We start from the raw sequence: 15,730 nt of genomic DNA, 5'->3' as shown, positions 1-15,730 counted from the left end.
TTTCTCCATGCCTATTAAATGTCTACACTGAACAAATAATCCCACAAAATGGATTATATAAAGCAGAGAGCAGCAGGATTGGCAGAAGACTCCGGAACAGTCTGTGATATGTAAATGATTTAACCTTTCTTCCTTGGAGGGAAGACTTGGGACACTGATGAAGATCAAAAACTGTACCCTTCATGGTGGATTACACGTCAACAAAAAGGAAATAAAGATCTTCATAAGTGGACTAATAAACAAGGTCATGGTAAACGGAGAAAGGATTGATATAGTCAAATATTTAATTAAATTTTAATTTAGTTCCAAATGCAATCATGCACTTGGAAGCAACAGACAAGAAATTAAGTGCTACACAACGGTAAGTAAAAAGAATTTCTACAAAAATCACTGAAGCCTTTATATAATAAAACATAAAGCTATTGTTTCTTGATGTTTTTTCTATGACTGTAAGCTATTGAGGGTTGTATTTCTATCTCTTTAGTCTTTAATTTGCAAAGGTGCAAAGTACGACTTTGAGGATTAAGGGTAACCTGACTCAAGCCATGATATTTTCAACCACCTCATATCCATGTGAAAGCTGGACAATGTATAAAGAAGAATGAACAAAAACTGATTTATGTGAGTAGCAGTACTGGTGGAGGAGTATTAAAAGTTCCTTGCTTTGCCTGAGAACAAACAAATCCGCCTTGGCAGAAGCCAGCCAGAATGTTTCATAGCTAGGTTGGTGAGACTTTGTCTCACATGCTTTGAACATGCTATCGGAAGAGAAATAAGACATCATGTTAATTCAGGAACCTAGTAATGTTCTGAGGATGAGATGAATGATGGATTAATAAAATTAGAAATTAAGAAACTTAATATTATATAAACCGATATGAGCAAATTAATTAAGGTATTTAATAATCTTACAGAACACAAGGGACAAAGAAATTTCAGGACAAAGTGCACAGCATTGCTTTAAGAATTTGATTCTACATAACCTGATATCTTGCTGTATCTTTGTCTTAGGAAAGCTCAGATCTTAAAAGTCGTAACCTGTGCTCTAAAACTGTAAGAATAAATTTTTTTTCTAAGAATAAAATCTTGAAGGCATCATGTTCTTCACATAAATGAACACAGGAACCACCCTGGCCACAGACCATTATGTGAAAGGAATATTCCACAGAATAAGTTGAAAAATGATACTTTAAGCTAATCTAAATGAAATAAAGTCCCTAATGTAATCTAATTGTAGCATATAGCTTATAGAACTTTAGAAGCTGTCCTTGACTCTCATTCTTTATGTGAAAGCTTTTATGCTTTCACTGATAAATCCACATGAAAGGCTGCTTCTTGTCATTTGTACTGGTATCTGTATATTAGAATTATTTCTTAGCAGCATTTAAAAATAAGACTGTAGAAAAGGGCTTCTTTATTCTTAACTGTATCAGTCTTTCTATTAAAAAGACAATATTTTAAGAATATCTACTTTAATTGCTTTTCAAGTTGACATAAAACTCAATAACATGTCATTGATGGCTCAAAACAAAAACAAGGAAAAGCTCACTCTCATCAAGTTGGTTCTGCCTCCCATTGGCCCCATAGGACAGAGTAGCATGTCCCCAGTGGATTTCCAACATGGTAACTCTTCATGAGATCAGACAGCCTGTCTTTCTCCAGAGGAGGAGGAGTTAGTCGGTGGTTTCACACTGCTGTCCTCGCAGTTAGCGGCCAAAATGTAACTGCTATGCCACCAGGGCTACAATGGAAGGCTATCGGTCTGCGAATATCACCCCCCCCTATAACCCCCCCCCCAGGAATCCACAGCAACACAATATATTGAATCCCCTGTAGCAATTCATTACCACATCAATTCACTAGCAGGAAGTATCTCAGATGAAGCTAAATGATCTAAAACATCTAATTCAGCATATCAAATTTGGTGCTATTAAAAAACAGCACCAACTCCGACAAATCACGGTGCTTCAGAAATCGACACATCTCTATGTACATATACTCCATGTGTTTGACGAGATTCTGACAAAGTCAAAAATTCAGGTAAGCATGCTTAACCTTTGCACATTGTAGAGGCTATTTCAATCAATCAATATGTATTGAGACTAACAGATATGTAGTAGTGTCAAGCAGCATGGACTTATAAAATATGATGTCGCTCTGATTCCTGACTTCGAGGACCTGGGGTTCGTGAGGGAAACTTGGTAGACACATATGCAAATAGCATTGCCTACTTTCTCAAGCCACGCTCCACAGTAGGTCTGCCCTTCGTACACCGAGCCAAACCCGCAGCAGGTGAGGTGATTCTGCTTCACACTGATCTGATCCTCTGGGAGGAGCGAGAGCTGCACAACAACAGTTCCAAGTCTGTGATCTTTACAGGGCACGCTGTCACACCTTCCTCTCACAGACAGGTGGTCATTTCCAACCACCGCTCTTTGCTGAGTTGCCGTGTGCTTTTAACCACTGTATCGCCAAGGCTGCTGGCACGGAGATACATGTTTTTCATTTCTGAATGCACCATGACAATGTCCAACAGTTCATTGTTTTCCTTCTCCTTGAGAGTAACGGTGTATTATCATTTGCAGCGACTATTTTTAATTTCATTTAAAATTTTTCGGATGAATATAATTAGAAATTATGATTTATAGTCATTGAGGTTTAACAAACATAAAGGAGCTATTTCTTGCTCTAACTTCAAAATGATTCTGACATTTGAGTTGTTACATAAATAACAGATGAATGAGCCAAACAGTAGTGGTAGAAATGTGATTCTCATGAAAACCACTTAAGCAGATTTCCACACAGGTGTTTAGGCAAAAAACAGAGTCTGTCAATAAGAAGAAAAAAATATGTCTAAGAACCTGTATATTTTGTTCTATAAATGAGTAAACATCTGGAAACCTAGACATATTTGGATATCTTAATAGTCTGCGTTATGTCACATTTATGCTTTCCACATAAGAATTAGGAAGAAGTTAGGAGCCTAGCTCTGGCATGAATGTAAGTGAAGTTTATTGCTGTTTGGAAAAGGCCACTTTAGGTTAGCTTCCTAGAGTTGAAATGGAAAGAATAAAGACATGTTGAAATCAAGTCAAAAGCCCAGAGGTTTTCCTGCTTCCCTCTGTGAAGGCTTAGGGGTTATCATGTGCCAGGAATCAGTTTCAGAACACTTAGAAATTTGAGTCCCCCACTCAGTAATGGCCCTTATGAGTAGGGAAAGTGTTGACAAGAGACAAAGCCCTGGCTTCCAGAATGCCTGCGGATTGGCCTAACCTATACAGAGGAAGAAGACAAAGGATTAGGCTCCCTGCCCTTTCCTGATGTAAGGGTTTGGCCTCACATAATAAAAGTCCAGTGGGATTTTAAAATAGGTTTGGCTTTCACGTCAACATTGTATTTTCTGCTGTGATTTACGTTTTTCTCCTATAACTCATGCGGGAGTCAAAAATTAGAGGAGATCCAAAATTCCAAGATGGGGTAGATGTGAAGGAGTGGAAAATACGACATCCTTAAAAAATCACTCTGGCCACTAATTAACATTTCTTAGATTCTATAATACAATTATTTTTTTATTCTCAAAAATTCAGAAAAATATGAAAAAATTAAAAATCTATGCATTTTAACTGTGGTAAAGTTTTCCTATTTTAGAGGAAGCATTAAAGTATTTTTCTTCAAGAGACCAGAGAGAGAAATGGCACTAACACTATTTTGATGGTTCATGTTTGGGGAATCAGTTCATTTGGAAGTGGACGTTTGAGTGACTGCAGTAATTGAGTCTGTATCAGGCAGCCAAAAGTCCAGTTTTTTTACCCTTGAGTCTTTATTTCAGAATGGGCTATATTCCCTGATTTTATTACTTAGATATGAAGTTAGAGGGTCAATCAGCAATAGACATTAAAGCCTCATATTTATTCAGAGTGTTCCGACTTTTATTCCTGCCCCGTCAGACCAAATCTTCTGACTGATATGGGGGAAAGGAAATCTCTGAGTGAAATACATTCTAAATGTGCTATAATTGATATAGCATTTGTAACATGCTTACAGTGAAATTTAAAGTGGGAATTGTGCTGGAAAGTAACGAATTAGAGTTTGGTGGTAAAATCACCTCGTGGTTGGATAAAATATGCATTCATTTAAGAAGACAATGGTAAGAAAACTCACTTTTATGTTATACGCATCTTCATTTAGTTTGAGGCAAAATGACCTCGGCTTTCCAATATCAATCATTTCATTTTCTAATATAGAAAACATTTAGCATTTTAAGGTAGATTCAATCATGCCGTTTCATATTGCCTTCTTTCATAGTAAGAGTTTGGTATTTGGATTGGATGGCTTTTTACTCTGGGATTGATAAGCGTGAACCGCCTGTCCTGTGGAAAATGCTAATGTGATTGTGCACTTCTGTTCTGCGCTGAGTATCTGGAGGCTCGATCTGATTCTCAGAGCAACCAGCAATCTTAATGCGATGAAGTCTGACGGTAGAAAAGAAGAATGGTACACTACTTCAAAAAGTGAAAGCTTTTACGCCACGATGGAATGCGGAAGTCCTATTCCTAAGAAGAGAGGTATTCAAAAAGTTCATGGAAAAATTCCATGATCTTTATATTCCATTTTTACATGGATTTTCTAAAGCTTCCCTATAGTGTAGCCATACAACATTCAATAATACTCCGTAACTATTTGAACCCTGGCTTCGTTTTCTTGTATGGTGAAATTTGAGGGTCCTGAGATTCCATTAAACCATTGGAATAAGGAGAACATTTTTTAGTCAGACACATTTTTTATGTTTCTCTTCATTCTGTTTTAAAACAATCTACCCCCATCCCCCGCCAATCACCAAATGTCATTTAGTTATTAAATTTCTAGGAATCAAGTTAATTGAAATAACTTGACTATATTTGGATATTTTGTTACTTAAATTCAAATATACATTCATTAAATCAATGGGCAGTACTATAGAAAAGCAACAATTTATCAGTAAAATACTAGGTAGATAATAATTAGATTCATTTGAAAGTGCTTTGAAATATATATAATCAACTTTCCAAGCTGTTTCCTGGGATCAATGGTCATAGAAACATTGAAGGATGAGAAGAGGCAGCAGTGGGTACTGTACAGAACGAGAGACCTCGAGGCGCCATGAAAGGATGAGGGAGATCAGAGGCAGAGACTGGGGAAGTGGGGGCATGGCCGATAACAAGAGCGGGGCATAAGGAGGTCAGTAGGAAAAAATGGAGACCTGAACAAACGCACAGAGAAAGGTGGATCATTTTCACATCGAAGCATCCGGGTTATACCACATTCACTACTTTTCAGATTCCATACACACACAGGGACCAACGACACAGTTTTCAACGAGACCCTGCCTTACCGTTCTTCTTAGTTTAACATTTTCCAACAGCATTCTCCTCTCTCTCTCTCTCTCTCTCTCTCTCTCTCTCTCTCTCTCTCTCTCTCTCTCTCTCTCTCTCTCCTCGGTCTTCCTTTCCTCTAACTCTCTCCCTCTATATACACGTACGTGCCTGTTTGTACAACACATGCTTCTGTGATCCCGTGTAAATGATTCCTTTTACATTGGAAACAAAAGGGTCTAAGTAAAACAGAATAAGTTGTCATAGTGTGTGGGTTGCTCATTAAGAGAACCCTGAAATTCCAAAATGGCAATTTAAAGTTGATAGTGTTTTGTTTTGAATTATTCCTGAGACTACCAACGTATGCACTTTTTATTGTGACAGTCTATTTTTCTTGTGCAGTCTCATTTCTAAATAAGGAATCCTAATGGTCCTGTGTGTTGGCAGTTGCACAACTAAGGCTCAGAGACAGATAAGTCTGTCTGCTCTAGTAAGAACCCCATAGAGGGCACTGGGATTGACTGTGAGTTGGAATTAATTCCATGTAAATGAATTTTGTTTTTCACCTGAGTGTTGTACTGTTACTATTTACTGAGAGAAATAACACAGTGTAGTCTAAGAGGCATCAACTTACTTTTAGAAAAGCCTTGCTTTTCCTTAGAATGTTTAGTAGAAATGTGAAATTCCAGAATATGCTACTTTATTATGTATCCTGGAACCATAGAAGTCAGTGACACAGTTTTTACTTTGGTTTAAAACAACTGTGAAGTGTTTTCCCCTCAGGGTATATAATTCCTTTTTACCATGAAAATAAAAGCAGGAAAGCATACAAGATGTCCCCAAATGGAACAGACTTCTTATTGATTTATTAGAGAAAAAAAAGAATGTTTCAGGAAAAGCAAGAAAACTGCACCTGCCTTACCTGCAAAAAGACTATTGGCAAAAAGCTTATTTAAAGATCGTAAGTCCAGGACTGTCTATGTGATGAGAAAGAGGCATTATATGAGCTCTCCATACGGAGTATCACAATGAGAATTACACAATAATCATCACTGTGGTTAACTTGCTCAGTGCTCCCGCACACAGGATGAGAGAGGCTCTAGCATCTGGGAGTCCATATTTTTTTCCTAACGCTCCTGATGAGGGGAACTGTTACTTATCCTGATGTCAGGCAGTTCAGAAAACCATACCATTTTTGTGGTTCTTCTTTGGGAAAACAAGGGTTGTAGTCCCCCCAACAGTTTTCAAACTACTCTCTGAATCGGGAACTCTGGAAATTCTTTAAGGATTGTCAAAAATGAAATATTTCTCCCTAATCATAAAGATATAAATTATCCTAGAAACCTACTAATTATTTGGAGTTTAAACATTCCTTATAAGTCTATCATTGTATGAATGAGTCTATATAAAAAGTCTTAACCTGGAAATTATTTTCTGTGACAAAGAGGGCTGGATCTAATGTCAGGGTAGCAGAATATCTAAGTTTACCTTTGCCTGTAGAACCAATAAGGTCAACATTGAGATTTTTACAAATATGATATGTGCTTAGACACCATTTTTTTAACAAACAAAAAGGCATTTATTCTATAGACTGTTTCTTCCAACAGAACTGGCCACTCCCCTCTGGGGTACGGAATAGCCAACAGACCACAGGAAGACATGGCTCTTGGCTCCTGTTTGAAACCAAAAGCTACTGCAAACCATTGGTCTTGATTCAGGGCTTACCACCTTTTGATAACGATACATAATCCTGGAATGAAATATTCTCCTTAAAACATAAACTTGTCCATTTAATCCAAAAATAAAAACCAAATCTCACTGCAATCTTGTCAATTCCAACTCATTGTGTCTCTAGAACTCCCCCTTTGGGTTTCCAAAGCTGTAAATCTTAAATGAATCAAAAGCCTCACAATTGTTCTATGGAGCAGCTAGGAGGTCCAAAGTGCTGGCTTTGCAGTGAGAGGCCCAATGCACGACCCACTGTGGCACCAGACTTCCTGATGACTTGTTAGCTATGCATTACCCCCCCCCCCCAATTCAGTGTGTATACACAAGCACATACATATACTCTGTTTTTCCTCCAACAGTTTTACAGGCACATACCTTATAAATACAATTCAATAGTTCAATGGCTCAGTCATATCAAGGAGAATTGTACAATCATGACCACATCCATTTTAAAGCACACGTTATACAGTGTTTTTTATTTTTTCTTTCTTTTGCATTTGAAAATATGTCTGAGATAAGATGATGACTATACTTTGCACCAGAACTGTAGTTAATTGAAATCTTGTCCTTCCTGTAGATTGTTTGTTTGTTTGTGAATATAAGAAGGAGAATAGCTATACATGTTCTCACATTCATCCTTCCTTATAAGTTGCTTTTTAAAGCTCTCCCAACTTCTCAGATAAAAAGTATATTCAGACTAACAAGGCCAGACAAGAAGAAAATTCAAGGTAAGTAAAAGGAGCCGTGGTGGGATAGTGGTTACGTCTTGGGCTGTGGGATCCGCATGATCAACCCACCATTAGCTCCTTTCCTCCTCGGGAGGAAGACGAGGCTTTCTACTCCTGGAAACAAGTCAGTCTGGGAAACCTACATGCGGTTGCTACGAGTCAGTATCGACTCAATGGCAGTGTGTTTGTTTGTTTGTTTGTTTTTCTAATGGAGGAAAATGTGCCAAACCCCAAACAAAGACAAATGCATTGCTGCTCATTCTGCCTCATGGTGATCCCATGTGTTGCAGCATCGAGCTGTCTGAGAACGCTCAAGTTCAATTGGCTTTGCGTGGCTTTGATCTTAATGAAAGCAGATCACCAGGTCTTTGCTTTGTGATGGTGTGGGGTGAATTCAGACCATGCTAAAACATGCCAATGGTTTCAGTGAGCTTGGGTGTGATTTTTGCAAAGAATTGTGTGGTCGAGTGAAATTTTATAGTATAGCTCTTCTACTCAAGTCTCTGTTACTCCCACCAAAATGAATGTGTGGTATTGTGCAAACAAAGTGCGTGCAACACTAGTAGGGGGACTGGTCCGTTTTTCTTACCTTCCTTGCAGCGATAAGGAAGAATAATCCTTGAAGCAAGGGCATAGGGAGAAACCCCAAGGACCTTGGAAGAGAATGTTCAAGATCTTTGTCTGAGTGGAGGAGGCCACTGAGACCAGATGCACCAGAGATGCGGCATGAAAAATCAGAGGGGCAATGCTGAGACTCTGGGTAGAGTCCCCCTCTGGCCAGAAACTTGTCCCCATCTGGCCAGAAACTATGGAACTGTGGAAGGAACAGAGTGGCAGGCAGGCTTATGAGGTCAAGTCTGAGAGATGGCGGAACAGAGAGAGAGGTGGCTGCTGGCTGAGAAGACCAAGGATGTTTGCTGACTCAGTGTTGGCATACTGGTATTTATGCACTGGGCGGCTATCTGCAAAGTCAGCATTTTGAACCTCCTAGCTTCTCTGTGGAAGAAATGTGCTCCAGTTAAGATTTACAGCCTTGGAAGTCCAAAGAGGGAATTCTAGAGTCATGTTGAGTCTTGTTTTCAGAACTTGGCTTGTGAAAACCTTTAAATTCCCTAATAAATCTCTTTAATTGTGAGATTTGTGTATTAGCTCTGTGTGGTCATTTCAATGAATTATGAAACCTAGCATAAATATAATGTAGCCTGAATGGGATGTGTCTTATTCTTGCTTAATGGTAATAGGAAAGTCAGAGGAAGTAGGGATGTCTATCTCCATACTTTTGATGGCAGATGATGTGTATGACTCTAGGATGATTAGAGAAATGAATCCAGGGAGACTCATATGTGTATAAGAAAGAGCTGTATATAAAAGAACAATTATATATTGAGAAATATCCTAGCTCCACCCAGATCAAGTCCATAAGTCCAACATTAGCCCATATACTAGTCCACAAATTCCTCTTTAGACACATGCAGCCATGCAATGATTCCAAATGCAGAAAGATCACAGGCCAGTGGGTGAAAAGTCTTGTGGATCCAGTGGTGGCGCGAGGATCTCAGTGTTGGCGTGGGTCACCATGTGGCTCCTCCAGTTCCTGGGCTCTGGGTCCATCAGTATGTCCCATGTGGCTTGTCAGCAGGAAAGACAATGTAGAGTTTCCATGTGTTTCATCCCGGGAGGAAGAAAGGAGTTCCCAGAATCCTCAAGAGAAGGCCATGCCCACACAGGGGCCTCATTGGCTGTTATCTGATTGACATGCTAGACTCTAGCCCTTCACAAGTTGACAGATTATGTAACTGCCAAACCATGTGTTCTCCACTTATATTTACTTAAACCAAGTTAATTAATAATTGGAGAATGTAGACTCCTGCTTGACAGTAGTCTGGTTAGCAGGATAAAAATAGTCTCTTAAAATTCTAATTTTCTGTTATATTTATATGAGTGTATAAATGTTCATGTTATAGAAGTCAACCTCTAAAAACTCCAAATTTAAACTCCAAAATTGAGAATGAAGACACATGAGACAACCAAAAAAACCCAAACAAACACAGTAGTCTTTAGAAAACAGGTTTCCAAGAACCATAATAGAACTTCACACTGAAAAGGAAGCATTTCAAAACTTAATTAACATAAATGAAAAATTGACTTATGTTGTGAATAGTAATACCAATAAATGATGATTTCATACTAATATAATTCATCAGCCCTTAGAGAACTATTAACTATTCAAAAACAAAAAGTAATACCATTATCCTTTAGCAATAATTCAAACATTCATTCCAAAATTACTTGATTGACTTATTTAGAGATTTTTTTCCCTTATTCCCAAATAAAGATCTGACTAATCAAAAAACAACTCCATAGTTTCAGTATATCTTACTGACATTTTAAGCAATCCTCACTAACATTATTATTCTTTATTAATCTCATGGGATAAAACAAAGATAAAGCTAGTGAAATATTTAATATTTTTACACTCTGCATGCCAAAATCTACTGTCTATTGTTGAATACAGAATGATTTAATTAATTAAATTAGAACTCTTAACTCCTACCTACTTGTTTCATTATTGATTGTCCTATATTTAATTTGCTTTATTTCAAGTGAAATTTATTGATGCAAAAATATCTTATTTGAAAACAAAAGTAACTATAAAATGAAATAATGAAGAAAAGGTAATCAGTAAGAGAAATATCAGCATAACTAATTTTTCTAAAATGTCTAGTTTCATAGATTACATAACTCCAGGAGATATAACTAGACTTTAAAAAAAGCAATCAGTAATATCATTCTTCCATTGGTAAATAATGATCCTCTGATATCAATTACTGATCAAGCTTATCTCTAAACAGAAGGAAAACTCAAACTTCACTTGGAAAACACAAAATGGAAATATACAAAGGTGATATTTTCTCATTTTTATTCTGACTGAATCTGTGTCATTTATCAACAGCCCTGGAATTAAATGTAAATTTCTAATTCAGCCAACCAATTTTCTTCTAATACCAAAACAAACAAACAAAAAAAGAAAACAACAGTCATTGAGTTGATTTTGACTCGATTAAACCAAATGAAACCCACTGCCATGAAGTCTATTCTGACTCATAGCAACCCTGTAGGGCAGGGTAGAACTGTCCCTAAGTGTTTCCAATAATTTAACTCCCTACAGGAATAGAAAGCCTCATCTTTCTCCCCAGGAGTGGCTGGTGATTTTGAACTCTTGAAGTTGGGGGTAAAGAGAGCCCATGGCTGATTCTGTCTCCCTGTAGAGGCAGACAGTCCTTCACTGTCTCCTCCCATGGGAGCTACCCACCCCACTCATGGCCTTCCCCCAATGCAGTTACAAGGTTTCCTCACCTGTGAGCTCAGGGACTTTACTGTGATTACCACCTACCTTATGACTCATGTAACCACTGAATCTATATGTCTTATAACTACCTAAGAATAGCCCCCAAACCTAAAGAAGCTCTCTCCCCAATCCCCTCTGCTCAGGCCCTTCTCCTAGGTCTCCCTCTCCCCTGTCCACTCTTCCCCTTTATTCCCCTGCCATTCCCACCGTCCATGTCCACATGTGGACCACCAAGAGGGGCTGAAGGTAGCATGCTACCATGAAATGTGCCTGACTCCTTCATTTTATTCTCTCTTCGATCTCTTTTGTTCTCTGTGACTTTACTCTAATCTTTATATATTATCACCTACAATTGTGCCTGCCAGGCCTGTGATGATTTGTTAGGGGCTGGCTCCCCTGACACCAGGGCTCCTTTCTATTGACCAGTGTGGATCAAAGCATGCTATTGTGAGAAAACTACAGACTTTAAGGTCAGAATGCTATAATGTGTAATCTTTGAGATTCTACTTAATGTCATCACTCAGTCTTACCTTAAATTTTCTGAACTAAGGTGTAATAATTACATGTTAGGCTGAGATCTAAAAATAAGCAGTTCAAAATCACTTACTTATTCAAAAGCAAGCATTTCAAATCCACTGACTGGTCCGTGGGAGAAATACATGGCTTTCTACTCCCATAGCAGTTACAGTGTCAGAAACTCAAGGAGCAGTTCTACCCTGTCCTGCAGACTTGCTATGGGTTGGCATCTCTTCTGTGGCAGTGAGTGTGCCCTAAGCATAACACATCCTTCTCAGATTTGTGATAATAACAAAAGATAACATCTACCAATCACCCACAGAATGCCTATTCGGCTTGCACTGAAAGACCAAGCAGGACATGAATGGTTTATTTTCTTTGTCCTCAAGGCTGGGAGGATAGAAGGAGATTGACAAACAAATGGAGTTTTTCAGGTTTCTCTCTAAATGATTGCTTTTTTTTGTATTATTTACCCAGACAGAGAAGATTATTTTACTGTATACCATTTGAAAGACTGGTAGCTCAAGGTACCTCCATCCACCCAAATAGATTAGAACGAAGAAAGAAAATACAAGGCACACACAGAGGGAAGAACAGCCAGAGCAAGTGAGAGAAATCATAAAATGGCCCAGGGAAATAAATCTGCCAGAAAGAGCAGAAAACAACTGGGATAGAAAAACAAGAGAAACATCAAACACTATTCATTTACAGTACTTTCAGAAGAAGCAAACCAACAAAACAAATACAACATAAAAGGCATGCACAGTAACAATTTAAACAACTCAAACTACTAAGTCTTGGCTTTTTCTGGTTGCAATGACCATGAGCTTGCACTGAGAGCGTGTGTCCCCAGGAAAATGAAAAGGAGATGAGTGAGAATGGTCAGAAAAAGATAACTGGACAATAGATCCAGGAGCTTCTCATTAGTAACAGGAGTGACAAAAGGAGAAACAGGAAATTATGCAGAAGAGAAACTATTTAGACAAATAATAGAAGACCTTATGCTGTCATTTGTAAAGGCTCGCTTATTTCAGGCTGGGGTACTGAGAAAGTGCTAGGCATCAGCATAGTATGTATAGTCAATTTCTTGAACACAAAAGGCGAGGTGGTCTCTTGGGTGGCAAAAGCAATTAAGTGCTGGGCTGCTAAGTGAGGGCAGTGGTTAAAGTCCACCCTGTACAGCCTCATGAGAAAAGCCAACAGATCCGCTTCTGAAAAAGTAGCCACTGGAAATCCTGTGGAGTTGTTCTACTCTGACATATAAGATGTCAGATTGAGGATGGATAACATAATCTTCACATTCTTAGAGAGGAAGGACAGGTTAGGTACCCAGAACAAATCTTTTTTAAAAAAACATTTTATTAGGGTCTCATACAACTCTTATCACAATACATACATACATACATCAATTGTATAAAGCACATCTGTACATTCTTTGCCCTAATCATTTTCTTTTCCCCCCTCTTTTCTTTTTTTACATTTTATTAGGAACAAATATTTTCCACAATAGTGGACGCTAGAAGACAGCAGTACAAGAATGTCCTCTACTCTCCAGCCGAAGCCTGAGGAAAACTTGGGACTTGCTAGCCACAAGGTGGGCAGTTCAAACCCACCAGCTGTTGAAGAAAGCATACACTATGCAGAGGAAATAATGACTATACAAATTAAATTAACCAATGAAAATGCGCAATATCTGGAGAAAACACAGGGTTCAGAACCAATGTCATAAAGCGAGTGTAACAAAAACTAGCAGGAGCAGGATGATCAATGTGACTTTGTAAAACAGCTCATGAAATCTCTAAAATCTATACTTCAGTGTTCTTTGTGATTAAAATTCCTCTTCCTAAAAGACCCAGCTCAACTCGTTTAAGAGGCATGCAATGGAAAAACACTTGTGATCACTAAGTAATGGAAAATGACGGTTCCGGCTGTAAGGCTGGACTTCATCTAAGAATACTGGAGTTGTGCACATGTCCAAGCAGCGATGCTAAGTACCCAGGTGTTGTTGCTACCGACTCCATTGTGAATCCTCCTGTTCCAACTTGGACCAAGGATGAGCACGTGCCCAATGAAAGAGCATGTAAACAAAACAAACAAACACCCAAATGACTGCACAAACTGACGAAAGGAGAAACCTTGCCACAAGAGACAGACCTATTCTTGACAAAGTCACCAGTCTTAAAAGTAGCTAACTTTTTAACGCATGGAGACACGGGTTTCTGTGACATCCCCCTTGTAGGCTTTTACTGCAGGTCTCTATCCTCCAGTCCATAAACACCTGTGTGCACCTTTGATCTGCTTGCCTTTTTGTGCAGCCCATATCTGAGAACAGCTCCATGGAAGAAAGTTGGAGTTAAAGGGTTCCACAAGGGCGCACAGCCTCAGAAGTCGATACAGTGTTGCTAGGAGTTAGAATTGACTCCATGGAAGTGGGTTTGGCCTTTTTAATGCCCAAATGAAAATTATTACAAACTCATTTCCGTGAAGTGCTTTCTACTCAGAGAGACCCTACAGGACAGAGTAGAATTCCTCTGTGGGTGGCTGAAAATATTTGTTGAATTTAACTGAAATAAAGATTTCCCATTACATTAATTAGTATTCATTTTATTAAACTTATTTTAAGTTCTGTACTCATTACAAAAGTATATATTAACAGATTGTGAGTATTAATTAATTTTTTTCAATCCTTAGTGTTTCATGTTGTATAATATTTTTCAAAAATCGTGATTTTTTTGTTTGTTTCTTCCAAATACAAAAGTACCTGTAGTCATTGTTTATAGTATTTATCAGTTTGTGTAAATACTGATATTTAATATTGAGAATATATTTTGAGTATGTATAAAATATCTATTTAGCCACTTTGGGTTTTTTTTACACTAGAATTTAATACAATTTAGAGGTGAGGTCCTTTTCTTGAAGAATAAACCTGTATTCTTAGGTTTCAGAGATCTTTAATGTCACAGACAACTTGTTAGATATGCCACTAAGCCTTCATGCTATTAAGACACTCTATGAATTGCAAAAGCATTTCCTTTGATTATAATGTTAGTTAGTGGGGAAAAGGAACTCATCAAGAAGAAATCAAGATGTTAGTAGAGATGGGGAAATGATGCAGAACACCGAAAGAGCAGTAGAAGATCCTGGCAAGAGTTTCTTTGGAGAATTTAAATTTCTGTCAGCAAATGGGATCAGATATAATTAGTGATCATTTGTTCTGTAAATTGGGAAGCAGACAATCACATCCTGAACGTACAGTCGTCTGATGCACCATAACTCTTAGTTCAGTGATTATCTCCAAAGGAGAGCGGTGAGGAGTCTTGAGGGTTTGCAGTAAGTCATGGTTATCGCCCCTTTCCATCTGTATCGCAGGCTATGTCAGCTACTCAGCTAGATCAGTGTGGTTTTGCATGTCACTCATCATCATAATGACTACTATAAACAACAACAAGAAGCTCTGGTGGCACAGGGCTTATACGCTGCATTGCTAACTCCAAGGTCAGCAGATCACACCCACCAGCCACGCCACAGGACAAAGATGAGGCTCACTTTCCTGTAAAGAGCTGCAGCTTTGGAAACTCAGGGACCCTTTTACTGTGCCATGAGGAGTAGGAATCTACTCAATGGCAATGAGTATTTTCGCTTTATAACAACAAGGCAACCTGGTAGCATAATGTGTTGCAAGTTAGGTTGCTAACCTCGTTGCTACCAGTTAGAAACCACCAGTTGATCCAAAAGACCAATGGGATTTTTTACTCATATAAATATGTACAGGCCCAGAAATTGACAAGGGTATAGTTCTGGTTGCTATGAGTCAGAATGGCATTGGAGATTTTAGTTTGTGGGCCTTTAACTCACAAAAACAACCACAAAGGGTGGGGAACATGGCACTAACCCACCCAAGGAGATGTTTATTGTTTACATCTCCACAGGGAAATAAGGACCAGACTTCAGCCCAGTGCTCCAAGTTGTGAATGCAACATACAGGCATGAAGCAGGAAACCAACAGAGAGGTCTGAGGGGCTGGCCCTAATCCCAACTACGTGGACAGCCACCCCACT

At 38.5% G+C, this 15,730-nt stretch overlaps 1 protein-coding gene and 1 non-coding gene across 3 annotated transcripts in view; both read right to left on the bottom strand.

The window, feature by feature from the left end:
* Positions 1 to 15,730, bottom strand: part of KHDRBS2 (KH RNA binding domain containing, signal transduction associated 2) — a 646,447-nt gene that overhangs the window by 312,961 nt on the left and 317,756 nt on the right. The gene's annotated exons all lie outside the window — the stretch shown is intronic.
* Positions 6,941 to 7,075, bottom strand: LOC142454071 (small nucleolar RNA SNORA2/SNORA34 family). The gene has a single exon (XR_012785601.1). It is a non-coding gene; the product is annotated as a small nucleolar RNA SNORA2/SNORA34 family (small nucleolar RNA).

Source organism: Tenrec ecaudatus, chromosome 7, assembly GCF_050624435.1.
Source record: "Tenrec ecaudatus isolate mTenEca1 chromosome 7, mTenEca1.hap1, whole genome shotgun sequence".
Lineage (NCBI taxonomy): Eukaryota > Metazoa > Chordata > Mammalia > Afrosoricida > Tenrecidae > Tenrec > Tenrec ecaudatus.
The sequence above is the reverse complement of the archived record's forward strand: the minus strand, read 5'-3'. Positions and strand labels throughout refer to the sequence as shown.